This window comes from Falco peregrinus, chromosome 5 (assembly GCF_023634155.1).
Source record: "Falco peregrinus isolate bFalPer1 chromosome 5, bFalPer1.pri, whole genome shotgun sequence".
NCBI classification, from domain to species: Eukaryota; Metazoa; Chordata; class Aves; order Falconiformes; family Falconidae; genus Falco; species Falco peregrinus.
The window spans coordinates 113,393,429-113,421,075 of record NC_073725.1 but is presented as its reverse complement, the minus strand read 5'-3'; the positions used below and the strand labels follow the sequence as shown (position 1 = coordinate 113,421,075).

The 27,647-nt window shown below is 38.7% G+C and overlaps 1 protein-coding gene across 9 annotated transcripts in view; it reads left to right on the top strand.

The window, feature by feature from the left end:
* ATP2B2 (ATPase plasma membrane Ca2+ transporting 2) overlaps positions 1 to 27,647 on the top strand; it is a 432,035-nt gene that overhangs the window by 147,495 nt on the left and 256,893 nt on the right. For all 9 annotated transcript variants that reach the window (XR_008747494.1, XM_055806184.1, XM_055806177.1 and 6 more), the window contains exon 3: positions 1,775 to 1,876. The gene's annotated coding sequence lies outside the window, so the exon portion shown is untranslated. The remainder of the gene's footprint in view (positions 1 to 1,774; positions 1,877 to 27,647) is intronic.

The window sequence follows — 27,647 nt, the reverse complement described above, 5'->3', positions numbered from 1 at the left end:
CTGAATTTAAGACTGGATTATAAATAGATCCTTTGGTTTTAGCATGCAGATTCAGTGTGTTCTTCCTTTATAGTGCCAGCATCCCGTGTTAGGGGCAGTGTAAGGCTGTGCGTGTCTTTGCGTTAAAGGTGTCTGTTCATCCTCACTGTGATTTCTGCAGACACGTGGGAAGAGAAAGTCTGGAAGTATTGTGTGGTCCTGGAACTCTGAGTCGTGGCACGTTATTCCTCAAAATAAATTTGAGATACAGTTTGAAAAGGAATGGTGTCCATGTCCTGAAATCCCCAGACAAAATTATGCCAACTGAGTTTGCCTAATTAATGTAAACTCACGTAACGGATGTTGTTATCCCTAAAGCAGGTACTACAAATCTAAGTGACTTGGAACTTAGAAGTATTTGGATAGTTTAGACTCACTTGGGCACAAGGTAGAGACTGAATAAAGTCAATGATGTGGAAGACCTGGCATTTTTAAAATTTCGTGGCAGGAGCTCTGGGGAAGTGCTCTCCTTTACCTTAACCCAAGATGAAGAATATGTGGTCTTACTGGTCTGCGTGGGGAAATCCTCATTTATCATAAAAGATGTTTTCACATAGCATTCAAAGGGCATTAAACAATGCGGGTTTTGTAAGCTGAATCCAACATGTTTTACTGAGGGGTATGATGAACTGATCATTAGCTGGAACTCCTAAGTGGATGTTTTCTCTACCAAGAATATTTCCTCTGGCTGTGCCATATGCTGTTGTTTAACGCAAGAGTAACTGAGTAAAAATCTGTAACTTGGGTCAAAAATGGGAACCACTGTACTCCAGTACGGGTGATTTCAGTACTCCTTCTTGAGTACCCATTATGAAACAGGTCAGAACGCCATTTATTCATGCTATCAGTATGTTGACCTTAAGATCTCTCAGTTACTCGCTTTCAGGTTCTTACGTCGTGCAAGGAATACCAGAGGAACCTCTCTCCCCTCTGCACCCTCCCTCTCTGCCTGTCTTTGCACTCACACAGGCACACAGACAACCCCTACGAGCTGTACATTGTCCCCCCACCGGCTGTGGCAGCCTGGGGACAGCCCGTCACCCTCCGCAGTGGCCTCCAGTATGATCCCATACAGCACAAACAAAACATTGTTCTGTGGTTTCTCTCCTCCTGCCGTCTCCAATGTGAGGCAGGGCAGCAGGCACCAAAGCCAACACGACGGGCACTGTCCATTTGGTTTGCCATCTGCCGCCTTCCGCTTACCTGGTTCCTGGTCTCAGACGGCCCCTTCCCACTCTCAGCCTTTCGTCCCCCCCTGGTTAAGGTTCTGCAGTTGCCCCATCAGTACTGAATGTTCGTAATGTTGAGTAGCTGTTCTGGGGCAGCTTGAAGTGCTGAAGATTTAGACTTTTCCTCTTCAGGGCTGTTTTTAAAGACGATGGGAACGATAACCAGTTGAAAGTCTCTGAAAGACTGTGTGCATTAAAAATACCATTTCTTCACGTGTATGAGAGGCAAGGGTGCTACAGTGCTGGTAAATGGACAAGAGCAAGAGATTGTTGGCACTGAGGCTCATAGTTCTGAGCTATTAATGTAGATCTTTGGTTACAGAGTTTGAACTTTTTAGTCACATCATTTTACTGCAGAATGTCTGTAACTATTTATGACACTGGATGTTTGCTCTTGGATCTGTTTCTCCTGTGGGGTATCCTTTAGATCAATCCTTGTTTGTTCTATTAATTTGCTTAATTCTCTGGGGTTTGTCAAGTCTAATTATCTCTCTTCTTTCTTCCAGTTTTGAAATTAAGATTGATTAACCAACACGAAAAGACCCAGCTGGTTATGTGACTTGGAACCCTGTTTATGAAGCACTCTTTCGTATTTACAAGACAGCACTGTATGTTGGTTTTTTTTCTTTTTCTCTCCAAAATGAAAAATAAACTGTTGTAACTTAATAGAAATCCTAGAAGATAGAAAATTCCAGAGAAATTCAACTCTTATTGGTAAATAAGATCTTGATTTTTGGCTTAATGACACCAGCCAAGGAAACAGCTCTGTTGATGTTACCATACTACTAATCAGAGGTTTCTTCCACGTAACACTGCTACTTCTGGTTTCATATCATTTAAGGAGAGTTTACCTTAGTTTGAAAGATCAATCTTCTTTCTCTTTACGTTGTGTTGTATGACATGTGGGATTAGTGAATGCGACAAATGTGTGTGTCAGACTGCATTGATAATGGATTATCTGAGGGCCAGTGCTGAAAACCAGAGCAGAGGCAGCAAAGTAAGTGCAGGAGGAGGTGGCAGTGCTGCTTGCTGACACCTATGCAAACGGGGAGCTCCAGCAAAACTCTAGGTTCTCTTCCACCCCCCAGACCCCTAAGATTTTGGACTAAATGATGCTTCCTCTGTATTTGATTTAGACAGTGTTTTCCCACAACTATAGATTTATGCTTTATAAGACATACCTTCAATTTTAATTGCAAAATAATATTGCACAGTTAAAGTATCAGCCATATAGTCTGTAACCCAGATGTGGGAATGCATAAATGGAAGTTCCAGCAGTAACATTAAAGAGCTTAACTTTTTATATATATATATATTGTGATCTATGTTGTATAAGCTAAAACTTAATAAAAATAAGCTATTAGGTGCAGGTAAAGTGCTGATATGTAATTTATCGTGCTAGATGTGGTATGAATCTTAGCTTTTCCTTTTCCAGTTCTGTGAAAATGTTCTGCCTTAACAGTGATGAGACTTTCTCAGTTCTGTAAGTTGGTGGGGTTTTTTTAATTGCTAAATTTTGGAAGCAATAAATTGACAAGATGTTCCACTTAGACTAGCAGGGAATCGAAGCAATGCTATCAGGTACAGGGCAGCACCACCTTATTTCAAGCATTTCTTTAACTTACAACTGCACTAGAAGACAGGCAGCTTGAATTGGCTGAACTTTAGAACCATGTCAGAAAATAAAGTTGCCCAATTTGCTCTCAATGTATGAAAATTCCATTATTTTTTTTAAATGAAAGGAAAAAGCTGGTATTTATTCTGGATTCTCTGTTTAATGGTAAGTAGTTCTAGTGGTTTGTAAGTAGTGATATAATAAATATACAATCTGTGTTTTCATTTATTACCTCTCTTGTTACTGAAAGCTTATTAATCAAGAAAGGAAAATGAGGTATAATATTCAAACTATTATAGAAAAAGGGGAAGTGGCACTCACTACCTACTAAATTAAGTCTTTGGCTTATGAAATAGTAGAACCAATAAAGAAAAATCAGTAAATATTTATTCTTAGATAGGGTTTTGTACAGTGATGTATAAGATTACTTTTGATTTTTATGATTACAAAGAGGTATCTGAGCTTTATGGTAACTTGCTTTATGACAGCAATAAATATATTTCCAGTATGGTAATGAGATTGGTTAGCATGTTGTTAAGAAAGAAAAAGAACCACACTTCCTTTTTTTTTAACAAGTAAACAAAGAGTACCCCAAAAGTGCTTGTTTAGGGTGTCTTTTCCAGTTGACAGAACACTTCCTCTCCTATAACGAGTGCAGACATAAGCAGGCTTAAAGCTTGATATGAAAACCAAAGAAATTAATAACAACTGCACAGATACAAAGGCTTTGTAAGTTTTCTATGAGTAATTAAGGAACCTTTCCCTGTTGTATAGCTTGAAGTTCTGTATAGCTGCTATGAAGAAGGCTCTGCAAACTTGCTTTACGTTATTTGCTTTTATACTGTATGTTAAAAACCCAAAATTAGTGTTGTATTAGGAAGTTTATAAAAAACATTGTTACACAAAATGGCACTTGCACAACTTGAATGTATTCAAAATACAATGTCATGTTTATATGAATATAAATTTTTCAAGGATTTCCTCTTTTGTCACGAACAGTTTTCATATTAATTTACACCAGGGTGATAAGTGTACCTGTAGTTCTCACTAACATGTAAATGTTTGATAGGCTTTTTCAACTAAAACTAATCTAATTTATATAAAAATATTGTACTTTAAGCCTATATTTTGTCCATATAGTGAACACATAGTCAGAATGACCATGTGGGCAGGTGTAACAGCAAGTTATTGCAGCGTGTTAAGCATTACTTCTCACTGACATCAGTCTTTGACTTCAATAGTTTGGCACTGTTGCTTTAACGAAGGTTTTAATAGGTGCTATAAGCTCTGCAAAGCAAATATTATGCTTGTCTTTCAAAATACTAGAGAGTCAAGCTTTGTTTTTTTCAAAACTCTTAAAACAAATAGTCTATAATCTATTTGTCAGACATTTAAATATCTGGAAAAGACTGGAAAGCTAAGATAGGCTTACTAGAGAGGGAACTTTCTTAGTCATTCAGCTATTTTTAAAAAAAGCCTCCCCAAGGTTTTTGTAATTTTTTTGCAAAGAAATAAGAGTTTGAAATACCATAATTTTTTTATATTTTTAATATAATACACAATAGCCTTAATTTCTGTTGTGCAAGGCAAGCTGCCAGGCACAATCACACAATTTAGTACACTTGTAAAAATAAAAGGCTGCAACCCCCCCGAACAAACCTTCCTAAAGAATGCATTGTCTTTACCCACCCAAATACTGTTCGGGAAAGATGCAGGTATAGTGAGCCTCGTAGCCCACTGTATTTCATCGTCGTTTCGCTTGCCTCTGAACCAGAACCGAGGTTACCTTCACATACGACGATGTTTGTTTCCACTGATGAGTGCAGGGCATCCATTCAGGTTAGACCTTAGCACCAGCTTTAGATGACACCAAGCAGGAGGTAACGGTGCTTTGACTGGTGGATTTTGTCTGGTGAGGCCAGGAACACACAAGGATTACTTTTCCCCAAAGGTAACTGCAGCTATTGTCCTCTCCTAAACATACTCCCATATGAAATCCTTTGTGGTTTAGTTTTGTCATTCTTGTGATTTATCTGAGTTATTAAGGAAGACACTTTGGCCTGCTGTGTTATTTCTGTACTACTTAAAAATTAAATGTCATTTGTAATGGAGAATGAAGAAGCTGAAGAAATGGCTTCATCTTCAGCACCAGAAGCAGCTACGCCTGCGTTTCACTGCCTGGCCTGTAAATGCAGGGCACTAGTGAAGCCACAGAAACTCTTGGATTTTAAAATAGTTACAATGATGTGGGGAAACTAGTCTTTTGCAACTTCTTCCATGTACATTGGAGGAAAATACCTGTAACAGCAAAGTGTGGGATTACTAGTCTCACTTCGTTACGATTCTCAGCACAGCTGTGGTGGGCACACATAATGCATCAGGTCATCCCAAACGACTGCCTGTATGTCAACAAAATTTGTTTTATAGGTTTGATGTCATAGACAGTCCAGCCATCCAGATCTGTGTTATTTTTCTTGGGATTGTCCCCTGTGCTTTGAAGGGGAAGAGGTGTATGTTCCATTTTCTTTCACTTGTTAGATGTGAATATGAAGCTATTAATTCAGAAAAGTTTTGCATAAGTAGAGGCCATCTGTACCTACAATTACCCGTACAGTAACCTTTTCTTGCACAACTGAATTTTAAATATAATTATCTGTGAATATATCTGAACTCTTCCCCCTTTGAAAATCAAGCTTTCTTTAATTAAATAATCTTTTCCTACTATCTGAACTTAGTGACATTTTATAATCATGCAATTACTACTTAATTTCAATTTTATGATATTTTAAGAGGTCAGTAATGGTAATATTACAATATAACTATATTCTGTGAGAGTAACAGTTGACTGTTAATATGTAGGTCTTGCATAGGACTTCTTATCAGTAAATGTTTAGGTGCATTAGGGGAAGTATGGATCGTTATCTCTGTTTTATAGGTGACGGAAACTGTGGCCCCAAGAGGTTACCCAGCATCGCTGTGCAAACCTGTTTTCATGTATTCTGTTGACTAAACGTCACAGAAGAATGACTCCTCTGAGTAATATGTTAAAATATAACGTGGCAACAAAAAAACCCAATGGTATTTTAATGGACTAAAATTAAGGACATGGTTTTTTTAAACAAAAAAATGAATTTATTCCTGCTGAGTTCTGTCTTGTGTGTGCTGCTGAAATCATTCATTGGATTTGAACATATTAAACATGAACTTACTATACAATGTCAGTTTATTTTTTTATTATTGACTGTTGCCTTGGGGTTTAAATATTTCTCATCTGTCTTGGTGTGAACTAGCTCTTGAAAAATCACAGAAACCATCCGTGCAAGTAGCTGGTTTCCCTTTCCATACTGTATGCGATGCCGGTTTTGTCTGATGAGAGTACAGTGGGTGTTTGTGCTCCAGATCGTTTTAAGAAACTGAGTATGTCTAGGAAGAGCAATAATCAGGGGAGACCTCAGCAAATGCTCAAGTGACTGGAGAGAATAGGAGCGATTACTCAGTAGCCGTCATTGCTGGCTTTGAATATAAATGACAGCCTGGCCCCAGTCTAATGCTGGGACTTCTGGGCGCTGTGGGAGATAGTCAGCATAGTTCCTGGCGTGTCAGGGAAATGAAGCTTCCATGGAATTTTTCATAGAGTAGGAAACAAATAAAAGATTTTAGGGTTTGTTTGAAATCACATTTTAGTACTGTATTACTGATGTAATTTTTTTTTCTTCCTTATTACTTTTGATACACGTTTCTGATTTAAAAATGGTTTTGAAATGTTGAATACTATTAAACAGATAAAAACTTTATAGAAATAATTGAAACCATGTTTTGTAGTAGTTATTTTAGGGGTTTTTTTTGTAAATAATATATTTTAGTTTCACATGTCGGGGATGATTTTAATTATGTCTTTCCCCTTCATATAGTGGATGTGCTTCACTGTTGCCAAAATAGCTGCTTTGAGGGTTGCAATTTGACCAAAGTTAAATGGTTAGTTGTGTGTTCTGAGAGGCCTTTGTGCAGCACAGTGCTCGGTCATCTCACTGAGAAAAAGCATTTGTTCAGAACTTCTGTGCTGGCTGCCTCGGTATGGCGTAACGGGAGCTCCTTACAGGGGCTGCTTAGCACATTTCCTTCTCTGAGTAGAGATAACATGCTCTGGAGAGCAGCTGCAAATGACAGTTTTTTGCTCACTTTGAAACAATCCTTAATAATACCAATAAATTGCTTGCAATCAATTAACAGAAACCCTCCACAAACGTGAAATTCATGTCTGCTCTTGGTTGGTTTAGGTTTTTGCCTTGGTAGGCTTTTATATGGTACAGATTTTGTAGATATGTTACTGGATTTTTACTGGCTTCTGTCTCTTCCTAGAGTTCTCAGAGCCCAGGTTAATGCTTTTCTGCTGGTTTCTCCTAATACAAAGCACAGAAATGTGTATTTTCTTAATGTGACACCGCAGAGTGCTGAGTGCGATTCAAATGCTAATATGTAGAAAGGAAATCTCACAAAGGAAAGGTGTTAACATTCGTCTTTATTTGCTATATTTCAAAGGATATGTGCCAAATCTGGCTTGACACGTATAGCATACTACATTGCAAAGGTACCAGTGAAAGGCAGAGCCAGGCTTTACCTTTTGGCATAGTTTAAGTCTTTTGATCCCATGGGAAAGTGAAGGTTTCTTTTCATGACCCCACCTGAGCCTGCTTTGCTGATTCTTCCACTTCTTCCCAGATTCCCGTCTTAAATTTCCCTTTTCCAGGGAGAAACTGTGAACAGAATATATCCAGCAGGGACTGGGTTGGGTTTTTCTTTCCAGCTGATTTTGTTCTACCGCTTTCCTGAGTGCTGGAAAAGCTCCTCGGTTACTTTGGTGCCCTGCTACCCTCTTTCTCAAGCTCAGCTCCTGGCTGACATCGGGCTTAGCTCTTTTTAGACAAAATACTAGTTCCTTTTTTCCCTTGTGCTATTAGAATGTATATTTTGCTCATGGATCTTGTTTAGCTGCTTTAAATTTTAAGTCTGTGTTTTGCCTGCTGTTATCCATGGCTGTTAAGAGTTCCGTTGACTTCAATGAATTGTGTTCTCTTATATCAATGAAGGAGGTAAATTCTGTTTTCAGTTTGATGATCCACTCAATTGCAATTCTACCCATTTCCCCCCAGAGAGTTCCTCTAAGCCACTAACACTAATACCTTTCTCGAATGGGTATTTGGTACTTCCCAGTGTTTGCCAAGCTCAGGCTCCTCATGGCTTTGTTCCTCACTTGTCTCTGTAGTATTCTGAGATAAAACTTCTGAATTTTTTGGATCCTCACCCATTCGCGCTGTGTATTTGGATGGGCTGAGTGACTTATTCTTAGGTCTTGTTTTCTCAGTAATCTCTCTCTGCAGATGTCGGTGCTTCAGTGCTGAGTGAAGTGATGCTTTGCTTTTTGTGTATGCAAGCAACACATGGTCTGCAGCCAGCTACTTAAACCCACAAAATATTTAAGAATATGTTTAAATGCAAGGTCTTACAGAAAATGTAAATTTATTACTTACTACTTTTCATTTGATTCTCGTGATAGATTTCTGGAGAGTGCTCTGAAGCTTTTTTTTTTTTTTTTTGGTGCTATCACTACTTTGCCTTCATGCTTATGCTAATTTTCTTTCTTTGCCAGAGCCCCATAACACTTGTTATCAGTAGCTACAATTTCCTGCCACCTGTGGTGGAATATATTTCTTCATTATGAGCTTTTGGCTCTTTCCTCAAGTTTTGCTTTTGATTAGGTGCTGAGGAATTTTTACATATCATTCACTTGTCCTGCAAAACTTAATCATCTGATAGACAGGAAAATTGCTGCTTCTAGTTTATATTTGGTGCAAATCACTAAGTGCCAGTTCCTGGTACCAGTACTGAACGGGTACTAAATTTAGCAAAAGGGAATGTGGTGGAAGACTGGGTTTTGTAGGGTTTGTTTGGGTTTGTGGTGGTTGGGGTTTTTTTCTTCTCCCTTCCCTTAAAGTGAAAGAGCACTGAAAATGCCAAGGCTCAGTTCAGAGTGACGTATCTGAATTGAGTTGGAATATAGAGGAGATAACCACTTTTTATTCTTAATTTGGCAAACATTTTCTTAATGTCATTTTCAGCAACTTTACATCTCTATTTTAGAAGCTGTTGTATTTTTAAGTACCTATTTAAAAATGGGACTGTAAGCAGAGGTTTACCACTCCCTATTAGTACATCATTCCATGAAGATTTGTGAATCCTCCTGCCCAGATCAGAAATATAAATGAAACCAGCTTCTGGCTTTATGAATGTGTCTTGCTATTGTCCCATACTCAATTTGAAAAAAACCCCACCAAAACAACTCAACTTTTTATCACAGGAATAGCTGTCCAACACCTCATCAGTAGTAGGCTGTTTCTTCTCCCCATCAACATCATTTGGAACAAGGATAAAACCCATGGAAACGTTAAGAAGCATGTGTGTATATGAAGGCAAACGTAAATTGAACTGGATTTCCAGATCAAAAAAGGGACTTGGCAACTGGAGATATGTGGAGGAAAGAGAAGAAATGGTTTTGTTTCTCTGTGCTGAATTCCGCTGGAGCAGCTGGCATGAGCTATGTGCCAGCGATGGAGCAGGTAAAGCTGCCGCCATCAGCCCTGCAGTAGTTCAGCTGGTGTTTGCCAGGGAGGCTGCTGGAGAAACAAACGACTGCTGAGGAGTAATGCCTCATTAAAAAAAAAAAAAAAAAAAAAAAAAAAAAAAGGCAAAGGACCATTTTCTATAATCTTCATTGATGTTTTTATGTTTACTCTTTCTAACCAAACCTAGCCCCTGGGATATAAATTATAACTTGAAGGGAGATGAGTCCATATTAGTCTTTGTAAACTGCTTGTATTAGGGAGGAGAAACCTATTTATGAAGCAATCCGGGGCACCCCTGAAAGAGCTGTAGGAATGACCTCAGTGGGTCCCCCTTGCCTCCACTTCTCCCAGTTACTTTTCTCACTTTCTGGGGTGTCAGCCCTACTCTCATGAGCTGTCATGACTCTTTTATTTATTTATTTTGTGTGTCTGTGTGTGTGTGGTTGTTTTGGGGTTTAGTTTGGGCTTTGTGTGTGTGTGTGTGTTTTTGTTTGTTTGTTGTTGGGTTGTTTTTTTTTTTTTTTTGTTTTGGATTTTTTTTCCCCTGAACCTCCCTACTGAGGAATTCTTCCTCTTTTCATCATCCCACAGGTCCCCGGAGAAATGGCACACCGTCTTGCTGGTGTAGCATCATTCACCACTGTTAATGTCTCTGTCAGCGTAGCTTGAGAAACTGCACTGAAATGGAAATGAAATCTGTGCCCCATGGGCATAGACATAACTTCCAGCAACTAAACTCTCTGCTTCTTCCTCGCTTTTCTTTCAAGTTTTATTTCAAGAGTGTATGCTTTTCTGCTTGTCAGTGTGCTTTATGGATGAGATGAAATTAAAATAAAGCACATACTTTGCAAGGTGGTGAGACTAAGAGTGGTGCTGAATCTTAGTTTTCTCACAAGCTTTTTTTCAAATCCCATGGAATAGCATTCCTGAAAATTAGGAAAGGTGAATATATATATATATATTTATTTTTTTCCCCCCCCTTTTTGTTCTTTTTCCAGACAAGGGCTAGTAGCAGATCCTTTCTTTATGGAAAGGGTTTTAGTAATGAAGTAACTTCTTATTTCTGTAACCAGTTCATGAGAGACTTTTGGGCTCAGAAATTGCATCAGAAGCAGAGTCTATGGATCAGAAGTGAGTTGTTTGTAGTAGTCAGAGAACCACTGAATTTTAAAGAAAGATTTGATAGAGGTTGATTGGTGGATTTTACAGATTAGTGGCATTCCCTTTTGTGAACAGGTGAGACTTAAGTCTTGGTTGTTGAAAAATGGATTAAATGGGCAGTCAGGGAGATGGCTGCAGAACAAAGGCATGTATAGCTCCAGATCAACAGCTCATGCAAGACCCTAACGGTCAGGTGTGGTTTGACGTGATTGTGAAAGAAAGAATAGAAAAGAAGAAGGTAAAACCACACCTAGTGCAATCAAATTAAAGAGCCAGCACAATTTTTTTTGTGTTTTGGAACAGAATTAACGGATAGCAAATTGGGGTTTGCAAAGGCTAAAGTGGAAGAGGTTGTAATAATTAAGACATGAGATTATTAAGGATCAGAGAATTTTCTATCTTCACAGAATTTGAATTAATTTTGATAAAATATGCACTGGTAAAAAGAAAAATTAAAGAAAAGTAGAAAGGAGGAGAGAACACCCTGCAAACCTGAAAAACTAATTTTATTGCAGACTGCATGTGAAAGAAAAATGGCAGAAACAGAAAATCCCTGAAATCATAAGCATTTTGAATACTGAGAACATAACACGCTCTTTAAAACACAGGAGGTTTGGCACATGTATACATATGAATACGCATGGGTGTTTGTGTGCCTGTTCGTATATATACTATTATAGTTCATCACCAGCCAAGGTACAGTAAGATTCAAAACTTGTGAAAAACCTCAGCTGTGTTCCATCTGTAGTCTCGTTTTAATCCTTTGATTTTGCTGCAGAAGTCTTGACCCTTGTGATGGTGTTTTGGTTTTTTTTTACATAAACTTTGTGTGCAACAAGGCTTCTGTTACTTCTGTAGTCAAATATGAGTAAAATGTAGATAATTTTCATACTATAAATTAAAAAACCATAATTTAATTCTTTTCTTACATTGCATGCTTTCATTGCGTTGTGCTTACAAAATGCTGTCTCTTATGTCTTAAGACATTTTCAAAGTTTTTGCAATGATAGTTCAATCCTTATCTGTTACAAGAAGTTGGAAACTGGTATGAATGATTCATTTTGAAGAGCTATTTTGGTGGTGCACACATCATCTTAGATACAACTTTACATAAAATGGATGGAATGGGAAAATGCTAGTCTATATACCTCCTCCACCTATCTATTTAAATGAAAATCCATAAAACTTGAACAGGAGACTGTCATTTGGATTTCTTTGGAAAGAACGTACTTTAAAAACACAGCAAAAAAGGAAGGAGCTCAGGAATGGTGAATGGCGACCAGCTGACTGTGAAATGGAGGAAATTCTGTGGGCGCTATCAAACTCACCCTTGGCTTTGAGCCACCGATGTTTGCAGTGTCTGAAGATAAAATGATCCAAACCAGCTAAAATAAAATTAAACTGCAGCAAGGCAAAAGATAAGATCTGCACATGTTCTCACACATTGAAGCAGAAGCAACTGCTCTCAAAAGTGGTTTGGGTTTGGGCTTTTTTACTAGTTTGGAAGGATGGAGAAAGGGAGAGGACAGGTCCTTCATTAGTGTTCTTGGAGGAACGGTGGATGGTGTGAGGTTTCTTGGAAAAAGATAATCAAAGAAGTTAATCTCTCAGTGAAAGAAGTTAGACTTTTTATAAAATGTGATTTTTTTTTTTAAAAATAAATCTTTTGCATTGGTTAGCAATATAACATGACTTGTTGGTACTGGCTTGAAGTGCTGCTACTCTTATGTGGTGTGTAAATTTCAACATTATGAGGAAAAGAAGATACTGTGATAATAATATGACAGTTACTTTTAAAGTACAGAAACAATATCTTAGAACTACAACGCACTTTTCCTCATGTATAATCAAAATAAAGTAGTATATGGAAGAAAGTTTACTACAGTTTGGAATGAGCAGTGAACGAATTTAATGAAACTTCTGTTTCAAGGAACTGGATGTGGTTCCTTGTTGATTACTGAGAAATAATCCAAATTTCTCAAGGCAGGAAGAAGTCATAATATAAAATACAAAATAATAGAAAAATACAGTTTTAATAGTTTATCTTTTTTACTCAAACTATGAATAATGTACTTTTAAGGGTATAGTTTAATCTGTCTACAGCGCTATTTTTCCTGCTTGTTTGTAGGCTGCAGTTAGAACTCAACCCAGGCAGTAGCCCTGGTGAAGGAAACGTGACGGTACACTTGCACGGTTTGACCAGTCAGTTATGAATATTCACTTTTTTGTGAGCAGATGGCAGTTCCAAGTCTGTGCAGAAGTATTGTCATAAGTATTTCCTTTAGCACTTCTTATGTTCTAGTTCTTTTCACAGCTCTCCTTCCATTTGGGACATGTTTATTGTAGGAAATATGTGTTCTGACAAAATATTTAAAGGTGAACAAAGAGAGGGTGTGCTCAGAGAAGGGAATAACTTTTGTCTTCATACTGTGAAAATGACTGATTCACTTGGCGTGCTCTTGTGTTTTCAGTGATGATACATACATGCAGTATAAATGGATGAAAGAAAGTTTGGATTTAGAGAAAATAAGTTCCCATGTCTTTCCTGCACTCTTTCTTATAATATCGATATTATAATTTCTTCATTTAAATTACCGCTTTAAAAAATGCCTGATTTTCCTAAAAAAAAAACCCAAACAAACCCTCTGTTTACCAGTGGAGTATTATGTGCTACAAAGAAGATATCTTAACCAAATTTGCAGTCACATATCGTGGCTTCTTATAGTGCAGGTAGAATTGGAAACTCTCCGGTGAACGGTGAGAAAGAGTAGCCCAATTTGCAAGGGCAGGTCTTTTGGTTGGTTTTTAAAATTCAGGGCGGACAAGTATTCAGTTTTGTTATATGGAAAATAGGAACGGGTCTCAAGGAATATCAAATTTGTTCTTATGCATCATAGCACAGATGCAGTTTGTGGTGATCAAATGGCAATAAAATGGGTTGGCCATACCTAAGTAATGTATTGCTGTAAGAGAGAGATTTTTTCTTCTAATAATGCTTTCCTGAATTGAAAGAAGTCTTACCAGTAATTTTACAACGCCAGTCCCATGAAATTCCAAGTCAATGTTGTAATTCACAGTATGTACAGAATTTCATTAAACATCACACCCGTTAATTCCCCATCGAATTGAGGACAGCTAACCAAAGCAACTTAATCTGAAGAAAAAGAATTCAGCTACGAGATCCCAGTGATTCTTTCTGTGTCTTAAGTATACTCACAGGGATTATTCTGCTGTTTTTCTACCTCTAATTGTTTGTTAATGAGTTTATAAGGTCCTGTTGTAAATTGGACTTTAAATTGGTTGATGCAGGGGTTGTGGTGTTGTGTGAACTTTGATAGACAAGATGTTGTTGACCCCAATACCGTTAGTAGATTTTGAGTAATTCTGCAATCCAGGATTTAACAGCTTTCTGGTAAGATCTTTAAAATTTCATTTTTGCAATTTTTATCTTTTTCTAAAGTAGTCCTTTAACTTGTATTCAGAAATAAGACAATTCTAGAAGAAATTCTTAATGCTTTATGCAAACTCTTGGAGAACTCCTGTTGTAAAATGACCTATATCTTTACCACAATTGATTTGGAAGAGCAAAAGGTCAAAAATCTCCTAATCGGTTTTTGAAATCTGTGTGTCAGCACAGCGCATTTCAGAAGGGTTATTGGAACTCTGCAGAAATTGCATTTCTCTTTTGATTTTAATTTTATACCTGGAAAGGATTAGGGGATATTCATGTCAGCTGAATGGCTAAAGGGTAAAACAGAAAATAGTTTTAGAATGGAAAATGTATATTAGAAAAGAATGCACTCAGAGGAATGTGATACCAGGAAGTATTTATACAGTTTCATTGTTTTATGTGAGTGATGTAGAAAAAAAAATTAGCAAATTTCTTTCTATCTACTATGCCAAATCTCCATGTTTTACTTGCTATTAGTTGATTAGTGCAATATTATTTGTGACCTTGTTCCCTACTGAAAAGTTGTCTTACATAGCAGAATATAATCTATAACCAAAATACGATTTCCTAGGCAGCAGTATTTAGCCACTGATTTATTTACGCATCCTGTCTTTCCATCACCTATTATTTTTCAGAGCTGCTCTCTGTTGATAGCGACCTTGCAAGATGACAGATTAATTTCAGCTTTTAGGAATCTGTACAGGCTGCTACTCAGTCTTGTATTTTACGATATACGTAATACAATACATCGTATCCTTCAATTTTAAAGCAGTTCAACTTTGAACAACCCAAACTCAAATGCAGGAGAAGCTTTAAAAGCTCATCCATCTTGTCCCTGCTCTCTGCTTAGAGTGGCTCTTGCGTTGCTCCTGTCATCTGAGAGTACTTTGCCTCTAATCTCTTCCGTGGCACAGCAAAGCAGAATTCACAGAAAGATTATGGTGCCTGGTGGCGAGATACACCCCAAATCTGTCAAAAATCTCAGTAGCTGCAGTGAGTGAGTCACACCACCAGACTACAGCGTACAAATGTCAGCTTCTTGCTTTCACCTGGCAGGAGGAGCTCCCAAAACAAAGAGCATTGTTACAGGGAGGGAAGTTTGGCTCTGCGCGGGTACCACTGTAACAGAGACAGTCTGATCAGTTAGTAGCTACTCTTAGAAAAGCAGCCCCATCACCTTCAGTCCCAGCTTGTCCTCCCAAAAATGTATTTCATAGCTTAACTGCTTCTGAACTGCTTCAGTGTTTCAACACCAGTGTGACATTTCTTTGGCTTTTGGGAAGCTGTTTCACTATCACTGACAGTGTAGCAATTCTAAACCAGGATTTTCAAAATAGGATTTAAGAAACCTTTTTAACTTTTGCAGCCCTGTTGAAAACCATTGTAGATTTTGTAACTGACCTGGGTTTGGTTTTGTTTTGGGTTTCTTTTATCTGGTTTTTAAACGGATCGAAATGGTGCTTATAAATACATAGTATAAAAGGTGCTGAGAGGAACGTAATGACAGCTGGGAGCATATAACTTCATTAATAGTTGAGACTGACCCATATGTTTTATTCACTATTATTGGAATAATTAGTAAAAAACTGTGATAATTAACTAGAAAAAGAGGCTATAACTTCTGAGAGTTTTGGAGAAATCACTTTTTGGCTCCTTTGCAAACCATGCTGTTTCCTGAGCAAAAGCAATTTGTTTGATTTTGCACAGCAAATATGAGCTACATCTAGATGTTTTCCACTGGGACATTACAATTGAGTTTAATGGCTTGAAATTAGAGAAACTCTGTGGTCAGTGAGGAATCATTAGCAATGGAATAATTACCTTCTTGCGGAAGGTAATTATTTACCTTGAGCAATGTCGTGTTTGTAACATCTGACGAGGTTGACACAGGCTGCTGTTCCATCACGGCTCCAGCTGATATAAGAACTGGATATTGGCCTTCCTGGTTTCAACTTCTCTGGCAGTCATGGTCCCAGTCCTGCCTTGCACTGGCTCTTGCACTTGTGTTTGAGCTGATCTGAGTCCAATTCAGGCTGCAGGGAAGCCGCGGCTCCAGCATGGAAGAAGCCTGTGGGCCACATGAAGCTGACACTGAAGCTGAAGGAAAAGCACTCAGATAACAGGCGGTGCCTGAAGTTTCATTCCTCAATAGCTGCTCGTCAGAACCTTAGGCAATAGGATCAGGAGCTGATTTTATTAAAAGAGAGACTCTATAAGTAGCTGTGCTCCATTCTTTCCAGGGACTGCAAGGACGTACCATAAGGTTGCGTGTAACTGTAGTATTTGGTTTAGTGCCCTGTGAATGTTTCTGCAGCTAATGCACGTGGCAGAAAGTGCATTCTTCTATGAAGAAGCTGCAGTTCTTCGTAATTCCTCTCATCTGTTGTTTGGGGTTTTTTTTAAGACGTCGTCATCACTGCAGAAAGCAAAATCAAAACTTCTGTGTCTTTGTGACCTTAAATCTGCATTTGAGATAATCCTCCGTTCAGGGTTTTCTTATTTTCTGTAGCTGACTGGCTATCAGCAGGCCTTCAGGTGCGCGGTGATAGTGTCCTGTAGTTGAAATAAAGATCCCTGAAGGAGTATTTACTGACAAAAGTAGAAAAAGAATTGCATTCTCTTCTCCTGACTATCACTTCTTTCTTGCACTTAACGCTGCAGTGAGCTGGCTAGGGAAGGAAAAAAGAGCAGCCGTGTTTCTTTAATGGAGCTTATGGAAGGCTGCAATATTTTTTTCCACAGATACTGCTTTCTGAAATGTCTCTTTGAGGTCAAAACAAGCTCCAGCAGTCACGCGTGGGGAGCAGGGCGAGTGCACCCGGGGGGCTGGGTGCTGCTCTCTGGCAGGAGGCCGTTGTTCCTCTGCTCAGGGTCGCTCCGTCCCCGCTGTGTTTCCCGGCTCACGGAGCCACTTCGCTTCCAAACCGAACCACTGCATGGTTCGCATCGTAAGGAACCTGTAGACCCTGTATCCAAGCAGAAAAGTCAAATTCACACAGTTTTTCTGTCCTGAGCTTGTTCTGGGATAACGGAGCAGTGTGACTGTCACCGAGACACCGGTGTGAGGATGAGGTGTATTTGTCACTTACGAATGAGAAATGTGAGTGTACAGAAACTTCACAAGCATGAGCAACTATACAGCCCTAGTTGCGCAGAGGTTAACTTTGTGATTCTTACCATGCCTCATCTAATAGGATAATTACTTTTGGCACCTTTGTGTCTAGGCCTAATTCATCTTGCAAAGATAAGGTAATAATTTACCAGGTAACCTCATTCTTCATGTGCCAAATAATACAATAGTACAATAAAAACTTGGACGTGCAAGTTGGGAGTAAAGAATGGAGGACATTATCTTGGGCAAAAGCAGTATCTGAATGGTAAAATAGGCAGGATCTGGGGAAATTCTGTCTCAAAATAAGTTGTGCTTTAGGAAGGACCCTTGCATTAGTATTTTTCCTTGGTAAACTGAGATTTGCTGTGGCGAAACATACAATTCTCCAGCAAACATTTGTAGATTTCAAAAGAGGACATGATTCAGGCACTATTGCTGTACCATTAGTGGCGTTTTATGGTAGGCTGTATAAAGTTGCATGTTCCTAGTTAATTTTTAGTTTTGTACTATTGCTCAGATACACTTTGTGCTAATATGGTCCAGGCTAAAAAAAACCCCAACACCACCACACCCAAAATGTGAGACACTTCTTAGTGTATTTGAAATCCGAATGGCACGAGTTAGTCCAGATAAAGGGGGGAATATTTAAGAATTCCCAAGGTGAAAGAGACTGTAATTGCTACTTGGCATCTGAAGAGGAGATCTAAAGTGTAGGTAATAGCTGTGTTGATGCTTTCTCCATTAACTGGGACATGTGCGGTGTGCGAGTTGTGTTTACAGTTGAATAATTGTTTATATGTAAATAAAGCTATTGCAGCTTTCTTTCCCTCTGTAAGGACAGTTTTAGCTTAATTATGTAGAAGAGATGTGTGGGGAATGTTCATCTTGTGATTCATTTTAAATTTGCTTCCTGTGTATTTGCTACTTGACACGCTTAATTGAGTTTTTTTCTCTTTCTGCATGGAAGAATGTGCATTCTTTCTTTTTGTTTGTGATTTCTGGACTCTTTCTGGAGGATTGAAGAAAGCTGAACTGTACCTTCTTTTCTGGTCACCCAAGTGGGCTGATATACTACTGTCATTTCTCACTGGATGTTTGAACAACTATAGAATCGCTTTAGAGTTAATCATATTGTGGCTTTCTTATGGTGCTATAGAATAAAAAAACATGAATTAATCGCTTCAGTGGACCATAGCTCCTCTTACAGCAAAGTTTCACTGTACTGTAAATGCTTGGTGTTATGTCAGTTCCCTAGAAGTAGTCATTATCACCTACACACTTGGTGTCAAATGCTGCTTTCTAAAGAGATTAGTACCTTTTCCTCCTCCTCCTCCTCCTCCACACTTGCTCAGCTAAGTAGAAGAAAATCCAAACTACTGCAACCGTACAGGATGGAAGATGGCAAATAATCTCCCTGATTTGGCTGCTGTTTCAAGGAGAGACATGAGATATGGGATTTGATTCCCCTTCACTAGCACTTCTATGCTGACCTCATTTCACCTGACGTCAGTAGGTTTAGCACGGCAGGTCAGAGCAGAACGGGGCCTGAACTCTTCCAAACCCTCTGTACTCTGTGGGGTAGATAATTAAGGAAATGAGTGTTGCAAGCTAGGCACTGTGGAAGAAAACACAGGTATTTGCTTTCTCTGTAATAGGAAAGGGAAGCAAAACTGCAGTCAAAGCAACAATAAAACCAAAGCCAAACCAAAGGGGACTTTGAAACAGAAAACAACTTTTTCCGGGTTTTTTCCTTTTTTCTTTGTTACTTCCGTTATATGCCTGTGCATATGAGAAGAGTTGGCTAATTGGACTCTTACTCGTTATTTGCCAGTCACTTGGCAACCACCTGTCATGGTTCTTTATTATAAGAGCATGAATCTGTTGTCTTTTACCAGGAAGGACTGGCCAAAAACCAGTGCAGAGATTAACTAGGAGGGAAACAAGAAAAAAAACCAACCAAAAAACAAACCCAAGGAAAAAAAAAAGAGAAAGAAAGAAACACTGTTTACATTTTTCTACAGTTGGTGTCCTATTCACTTAGACACTACCTGTGCACCCAACGAGGAAACACAAAGCAAGAAAGAAGAATGGTATCACAAAGGAAAAAGTTAGTAACAACGTTCCAAGCAACAGATGCCCGTATCAGTAATGCCTGCTTTTGTAGAACAGAAAGAATCACAGCATTCTTTGACTTAAATTGTGTTTACAAAACTGAAAGAGAGACTATGGCAAATGGGAAATGCTGCCACATTGGAAAGATTGGGGGGAGCGGTGGCAGCAGCGGCATTTTCTCCCCCACCTCTTAATTTTTTTTTTTAAATTTCCAGTTGCGCTAGCTAAGCACTTCATCTGGATGTTTGTGCTAAATCTGCACTGAAACAATTCTAAAAGCTTTTACGTTTTCTTTTGCTTCCTGTCCAGCATTCCTTTGAAACAAATGACTGAGATTAAAATTCCTTGTTTCTATCATTTTCTGCCTTTAAGAAGACTCGTCCAGCCAGAGCCAGAAGCCTAAGATTTGTATGTTTGGATAGTGATCTTAATAAATAAAAGTCTACGTACGTTAGAGTACAAGATTTGAATTCTGCAGAGAAAGGCAGTGGCACCAGCAGGCTGGGCAGCGGCGTTTCAGTGTTCTATGGGATCGTCATTGCTGAATGTTCAATAGGTCTGTTCCGCTCGTCTTCTATGATGAGTTTTATGGGTTTGGAGCAGAGGTCTCCAAACCACGGTACTAACGTCACTAGTGGTACGCTTTGATGTGGTGCACAGAAATGACAGCTCCTGATTCAGTCGGCGCAAATGAAACGTCTTTATGGTGGCTGCTCCTCTTCTTAGTGGCTTGGCCTGATCTGCTGCTGCTGCACGGGAGCTGCTGCCTCTGCAGCCTGACGGCCGCGTTCCACGCCGTGCGCAGAACCTTCCTGGTAAGGAGGCCAATGGTTGCGGTCGGTGGTGGGCAGCTCTTCCACACAGATGAGCGTGAGGGATTCACATTTGTGGAGCAAGATGGGAAACAATCCTGGAGGTGCCCAGGGTGAGGTCCTGCTGCCAGTGTTTGTGCACGAGCAAAGTAAGTTTGGAACTCCTTCGCTACAGAAAGCAAGGCTGTTAGTGTCACTAATGTTTTTCATATTTCAGTAGTGAAATATAGATAAACTCTACATAGATCAGTGCTTGTTACTAGGAGCTCATAGAAGACAGAAACAGAACTGTGAAAAGGTGGTAGTATAAAACCCCCCAACTAATCCTGGAGGTTTTAATGGTGTTCTGGAAGCAATGATCTTAAAGGTCTTTCCAACCTAAATGATTCTATAATTGTATGTGTGGGCGTTTGAGGAGATGCGCTAGGTGTTGCTCAGTGCATACAGAAACTTTACATTCACTTAAGAAAAGAAATTGTGTGTGTTCTGATGAGTTTTTTTGGAGGTTTTTTGTTTGGTTGGTTTTTTGGAGATCCTAGTTGAAATCTGAGTAAGAGGTTACAATTCACTGTTACATCTGAAGAGATCTGGAAATAGAATTAAATTCATAGGGGTAATTGTGACACAAGGAGCAAAGAATACGGGATGTGGAAGGCAAGCAAGAGAGGTAGTTGTTTCGTGATGTTGGACAGAAGAGCTGAGCTGGCTGGGGCTGGGGTTCCGTCAAACCTCAGTCTTGTATTGACCCTCATGCTTGATAAGTCTGTGTTCTGACAACTGACCGGAATGTATATAGATTAAAAAATGGGGTAAAGGTCCCCTGAACAGTTTTGACGTTTTCCTACTCCATGAAAATAAGAGAAAGTGTCCAAGCTTTTTAAGAACTCACTGAAAAAAGTCTGTGGTCCTCCTTAGCTCCGTGTGGTTCTGTTTGCTAAAGCATAGAGAATGAGTTCACACCTCTGAATTTTTGCTACAAGGCAATAAGAGTGCAAGAAAATTCCTGGTAGTTTGACTACTTTATTTTATATTTATACAGTAGATTGTATCTGTCTATGCAAGACCTTCAATACTGGAAGATTATCTGAGTATTTAGCACTCTTGTGTTTGTCTCCACTGTACGCGGGGAGGTGATCTATTGTGTGTATGTATATGAAATGGACATGGTGAAACTAAATCACTTGGTCAAGGTTACAGGGAGAACTGGTGATGGATGTTGGAACTGAAGTGAGAATTTCCTAGCCCTGAGCTAACACTGTTGCAGCATGGTCATCCTCTATCTAGAAATCTCTTCAGCATCTTAGCCTTTTCTGTGGCTTTGTCTATGTTTACCACAGACATAAACTGTGATACCCAACTGGGGGAATGTTGGTTGGAAAGCTATAAAGCGAGCAGCCCCTCTGCCCCCACCCCAGACTGCTGAGCAGTAGGAACACCTACTTCTTCAAGTACTGTGAAGAATTCAGAGTTGTTCTGGAGGTGTGAGTCTGGAGCGCCAAAGAGCCTTAATTAATGTTTTAGTTGGATGGAGGGGAGGCACTGTATTTGAGGTAGTATTTTTAGGAAGTATCTTGGAGGTAGTTTCCATATGAGGAGTAGAACTGAGCTCAGAACCAAAGGTGTTGTCCTAGCCATAGGTCCCCGGTGGCAGGAGCTGCTGCTGAAGCTGCCACCCGAGGGGTCAGCTGGGAGGTGAGGCCATGCCTGCATTGCTGTAGGTAGAACTAGCAAACCTAGTTTAAAGTATCTGGCTTGGATACCCAGCTGTAACTGGGACAGCATGGAGTTCAGCACAAACTAATTGCTCGGTTTTTCTCTCGAGTATTTTCTAGGATGATATAACTGAACATAAGCTGTGCTAACTTGCATTCTTTTACGGCTAAATATACATCTCTGTTGAGCTTGAGCTGGTTGTGTGGTGATGAAGAGAGAGGCAACATTTTATGTAAGGCATGTGTAGGAGATCTGAGAGAGACCTCCACAGGGATCATATTAGAGCTTATAAACGTGGAAATTGTTATTTACAGATGAAGTGCAGAGTGAGAAAGGAAGGGAGGAAAGGGTCTGAATCTCACTGTTACATTATCTCCAGAAAAGTGCTGAGTATCACACTGTTCGCTCAATATAAACCAGAACTGATGCCTGATTTCGTTAGATGCCAAATTTATAAAAGATTGGCTATTTGCTTGAAAATCAAGACTACTGATTAATCTAGCTTTTGGTGCTTTATCTTCCTAACAACTAGAAATCTGAAGCCTTAAAAAAAATAAAAAAACCAAACAGCTTATGAAAGTTATCACTAAATCTTTGTAAAACTGTATTACCTAAACTTGTGTTGATGCTCTTATTTGTATGTCCAATGGCAAATTTTCTAGTTCGTCTTGCTGAATGCTGACTGGACAAGTACTGCGCAAGTCACTAGTTTTTAAATAAAATTACTTGGGTTAGTTCTTAAAGTGCCAGGCCTCCACTTCCTTGTGCTAGTTATGCATTTCTTTCATTAAGATTGAAATCACTAACTTACTCTTATGCTAATTCTGCACACACAGAGAGCATGTTTTACTGACGTAACTCTGTTGCAATCACTTTCTCTATTCATATTGCCCAAATAAATCATGTGTTTAAGTTTCCCCTTGAAACAGGAAAAAAGAAACCAGATTTTCTTATAAGTGAGGTAATTTTGCTCTTTACAGACTGTGATTTCGGGAGGTCTGTCCTTGGTTTGTGGTGAGTTACTGTTTTTACCTTCAAGAAAACATGGGATCCAAAACTTGTATAAATTAAATATCCTGGTGTAGATTCTTACTTTATAGCTGTTATAGCTCTGATCTGTATGAGTCATGTTTTTCCACTGGTTTCCTTAAATACCACATTGAAGGATTTCAGGTGGTTTTCCATGGTCATCCTTTTATGGCTGTGTTTCTGTAAGAGCGAGGCAGGCATACAGCTTCACCAGGACCTGGCAGAGCAGAGTCGTCAGCACTTTGTGCGTAAACAGTGGGAAAAGACAGTAACAATTTCTGTGCCTGAATATCTGGGCATTTGGGAATGAAAGATAAATTCTGGTGTTATTGGTGGGATGGAGATGACTGTTATGACTGTTTACAGTAGCACTGTGGGTTTGAGTGTTTGGAGTGTGTTTTCGTTGGGTTTTTTGGTTGGGTTTTTTTTTGGTGGTTTGTTGGGTTTGTGTGTGTGTGTGTCTGTGTGTGTGTGTTTAAGCAATGTGATTTATTTTGAACTGTTGCAATGTATTGTTATAAAATTCAGAAAATTTCCTTATCCACCCAGCGTAAGGCTGGTCTTTAGCTTTATTACTCAGGTCTGTAACATTGACTAGAAACGATATTTGATGGAAGGAATTCCTCAAGTGTTAAATTTAAATGCAGGTAGCTACTCTTCCTTCTAGTGTATTGAGTTTCTTTCATCGGCTGGTTTACAAATACCTCCTTTTGCACCCGCTGAACTAATGTACTCTAAGGGAAATTGTTATTCTGATTCTTAATAATGTGATAGACTTTGAGTTTATTTCTGTCTAATTATGTTTAATTTATTTTTAGTTTAGACTGAGAGAAAGTAAATGATGTAAAGTGAAGTTTGTTTTCAAAAGTGTCAGAATTTTTTTGGTAATCTTTTAGGAGGGAAGAAGAGGCATCACAAAGGTGCTTCCCCAACTATTTTAGAGGATAGACACAGGAAGCAATTCTTTTTAATTTCCTTAATAACAAATCATCATTTTCATATCTGTACATTTTCTCTGAAAACTATTCTGGACTATATGAATGCTTTGCTTTCTGCTAGCATCAGTGGCAAGACTTCAGATGACATTATTGAGATTACGGCTACAAATCTTATGTGGGATGGGTGCTTCTGGCTTTTGCATATGTATAGGACACTTATTTAGCTATAAAATGGTCTTTCTGACAACCAAGGGATACCATTTTCTCTTAGAAGAAACTTCTTTGGATAGCTACACAGTTCTGTATGTTTATGAGTTTAAATAATAGGTTGAACTGTGGTCTTGTACAGTATCGTGTAAAGTTGCTATGCATTTAAGCCTGTGAACGCACACTCTGTTTTCTTCATAGCAAATTAAATTGCTTTGGGGAACTGAAGGTGGTGTTACTTGCTTTGCTGAGTACATGAGTAGAACAGGGATCAGGTTGCCGGAGAGCAACCTCGTGGGCAGCTCCAAAACAATTCAGAGCTCTTGAAGGCAGGTTGAGCGAAGTCCCCTAAAGCAGAACCACCAAGGGCCTTGGCGACTGAGCGCAAACCCTTCAGGTGGCACCGCGGCCTCTTGCCAGCATCGAGTACACGGCGTCTTATGTGTGATCATTAATGAAGGGGGAACCCCAGGATTTTCATAAAACAGGAAAAATCAAAGACTAACAGCTTACCTAACAAACTTTCTTTCAGAGATCATTGCCTTTTTTGAAGGATATTTGACCTTAGCATTTAGGTGTTTCTTTAGAAAATAAATTACTTCAAAGTCAGTGCTAGTATGTATCATCTCAGTGGTTTTCAGGAGCTTGTATTTGAGTCTTTGCTCCCCGTTCACAGAAGTTACAAACCCTCTGTTATTTTAAAAGTGGAAAGCATAGAATTCTGCATTATGTTTCATTATATATTTTCTTATTTTATCTGTTATACATATTATGATCTTCCATTGTTGTTCCTCAGATAGAATTAATGAAATGGCAAGAGCAAAAAAAAACTTCAGTGGGATTTAATTTTACAAATAACATGCTAAGGGTTCTCATCACTACTTTATCTAAATATAACGCTATAAACATCTCTGTTGCTTGTGAATAAGATGATGTTTGGAAGCTACAGCAGCTCTCAGGAAACCTAATTTTCCTTTCCACAAATCGAAGTTAGGAGTATTAAATATAATTAATATGGAATATCTGAGTTTAACTGTTTTATGGTATGTAAGCACAGAACATTTAGATGTCTTTAGTGAACTAAGTCGAGGACTTGATGCAGGACTGCAAAATTTATTTTTATCCTCAAGGTCAACTAACATCTTTGAAGATTGACATCAGTGTTCAAGAAATATAGGTCTTAATTCTAACCTTGAATGTAATTGTGTAGTTTCACTGTATAAAAATGTGAATATATATATGTATATGCATTACTTATTATCTTTTTTTTTCCTTGAACTTTTGAAAATAACTCTATAAGCTGTGTATTTTTAAAGACTGGAATGCCTGACTCATAACAAAACAATGAGATACATAACAAAGGTATGCAGTTCCTCTTCATAGGACAGTGCTGCGTAAAAAAAAACCCAACCAACCAAACAAAAAAGACTGTTTGTATACAGAAACTGTTAAGGAATCCTTCCAAATGTAGGAATTTCTAAGAAGTAATGCTGTTTCAAGTAGAATTTGAGTAGCAGCTGCTTATCTGATGGTGCTGGACAGTTTCAAAATTACGCTGAAATGGCAGATGAATGCTTAATGGTCTTAAAAGATAAGACCCTTAACAGTCCATGCATAAAGCACTTCCTAACAATTTAAAGGAGAGGAAAGAAGGATGCTTTTCTGGCTTTGACTGGTTCACAACTGCTTCAGATTTTTTCCCCCTCTTTTTCCCTTTTTGGAGTGATTTAAATAAACTTTGCCTATTTGTTTTCTTGATCTTCCATTGAGGCTTTTGTATTTATTTACTAGTAATTTACTTTAAAAAAAAATCTTATTTTCACTCATTCTTTATACGTTTATGGAGATCTGGATGTTAGCATCATCTTCACATACTCATCAGATAAGTGGTATGGTAGTTTATGCCAGCCTCAGATAGGCAGAGGCTGTTGGGATTTTATTACTACGATCTGCAGGTTTATTACTAGACATTAAGATATCCAGCAGATTTATTTGGAGCAAAAACCTTGCTAGGAGATCATGTCTATGAATTAGCCCTGGAAAAAGTTGATGGTGATGTTAGTCATTCAGATGGACAAGTTCTGGATGAGGCCTTGAGTTCTGGGCTCCTGAATTTGCCTGCTGGTCCTGGAATGCTCCCCTGTGGTCTCCTGGTCTCTGTAGCCCTGTGAAGGGGAATTTGCCTATGTTTGTGATGGGAACTGAACAAATGACCCACAGTAAAATATATCTTTATAATCCTCCCCGCCCCGCTCCCCCCCCCCCGCCAGCAATATAGTGTGTCCTGTTCTTTGTGCTTCTCCCTCCATTGTAAACATATTCCTAGTTTGTAATTTCTTTAATTTTTTTTTTTGCATGAAGAGCAACAATTCTGCCTCTGAGAAAAGATAGTTAAAAATCTAGTCAACAAATTGTTCAGACTTCATAGTCTGTGCTCACCAGTAGGTTAAACCTGGGTGTGATCCACCATGACTTACTGTAAGTAATAAAAAGTATTTTGGCTTCTTTCTTTTTGTCTTTTGGTTGTTGTATTGCCTGGCTACTTTACAGCACCCTTGGGAGGCAGAGGAGATACCACCATGCATTGTTTGCCCCTAAATCCTTTCTTGACCCATTTCTGACCAAGCACAAGGATTTTATTTTTATTTTTAACTCTTTCTGAAGGAATAGAACTTTCCTGTTAGTGAGGAATGTAGTTATCTGCAGCATACGAATGTTGCTGGTGAAAGATTATTTTAATAATGCGTAGTTTGAAGGATTATTTCACTTAGGGAAATACTTGAAAATATTTCCATTTAGTCACGTTGCTGGTTTGACAGACACCATTTAAATCCTCGCTCGGGTTCCTGTTCAGTTCTGCTTCCTGTTGCTACCTTGCGAGCAGAAAATCTTGAAGAAAGCAACATTTATACAGTGCAGTGTAGCTATTCCTCAGGTCAGCCAGATCAAAATGTGATGTATCTAGGGTTTGTCCTCTGCGTATTCTGGAGTAAGCCAATGTGAGGATGTGTGGCTTCTGGAATGCTCTGTGTCTTTGAAAGTGCGTTAAAGAAGAACAAGGAGAGGGACACACAAAAGAACTGTCTTTGGGTGTGGGGTTATTCTAGATTAGATATTGTGGGGGGGTTTCCATTCACATGTGGAATTCCTCTGTACTAGCCTCCTTCATCCTAGAATAACGTTTCTGTTATGGCAAGCCCATAAGATCAGTTGCTTCAAAAAGTTCTGAAATTCTGACAAAATTGTCAGAACTGTTGTTTCATCTGTTTCAATCTGGGATCAAGAAACAGGTAACGGATCTTTGTGGCATGGTTCAGTCTGGAAGCCAAGCATGTTGCCCAACTAATCTTCATTTACAGTGTATTTTTTTTTCATATACTTTGTATATTTGTTACAATAAGATTTGGGTCCGATATTTAGTTTAATATTTAAGAATGCGAATAAGTATTTTTGTACCAATTATACATTTCTAAGTAAATGTTCATGATTACAGTGTCTATACCAATAACTTTTTACGCTTTCATATTGTAAAGCTCAAAAACATAGCCCTTTGCTAACAAATTAGAACACTTATTTGAAATCTATATGTAATTGTGGACACAGATTCTG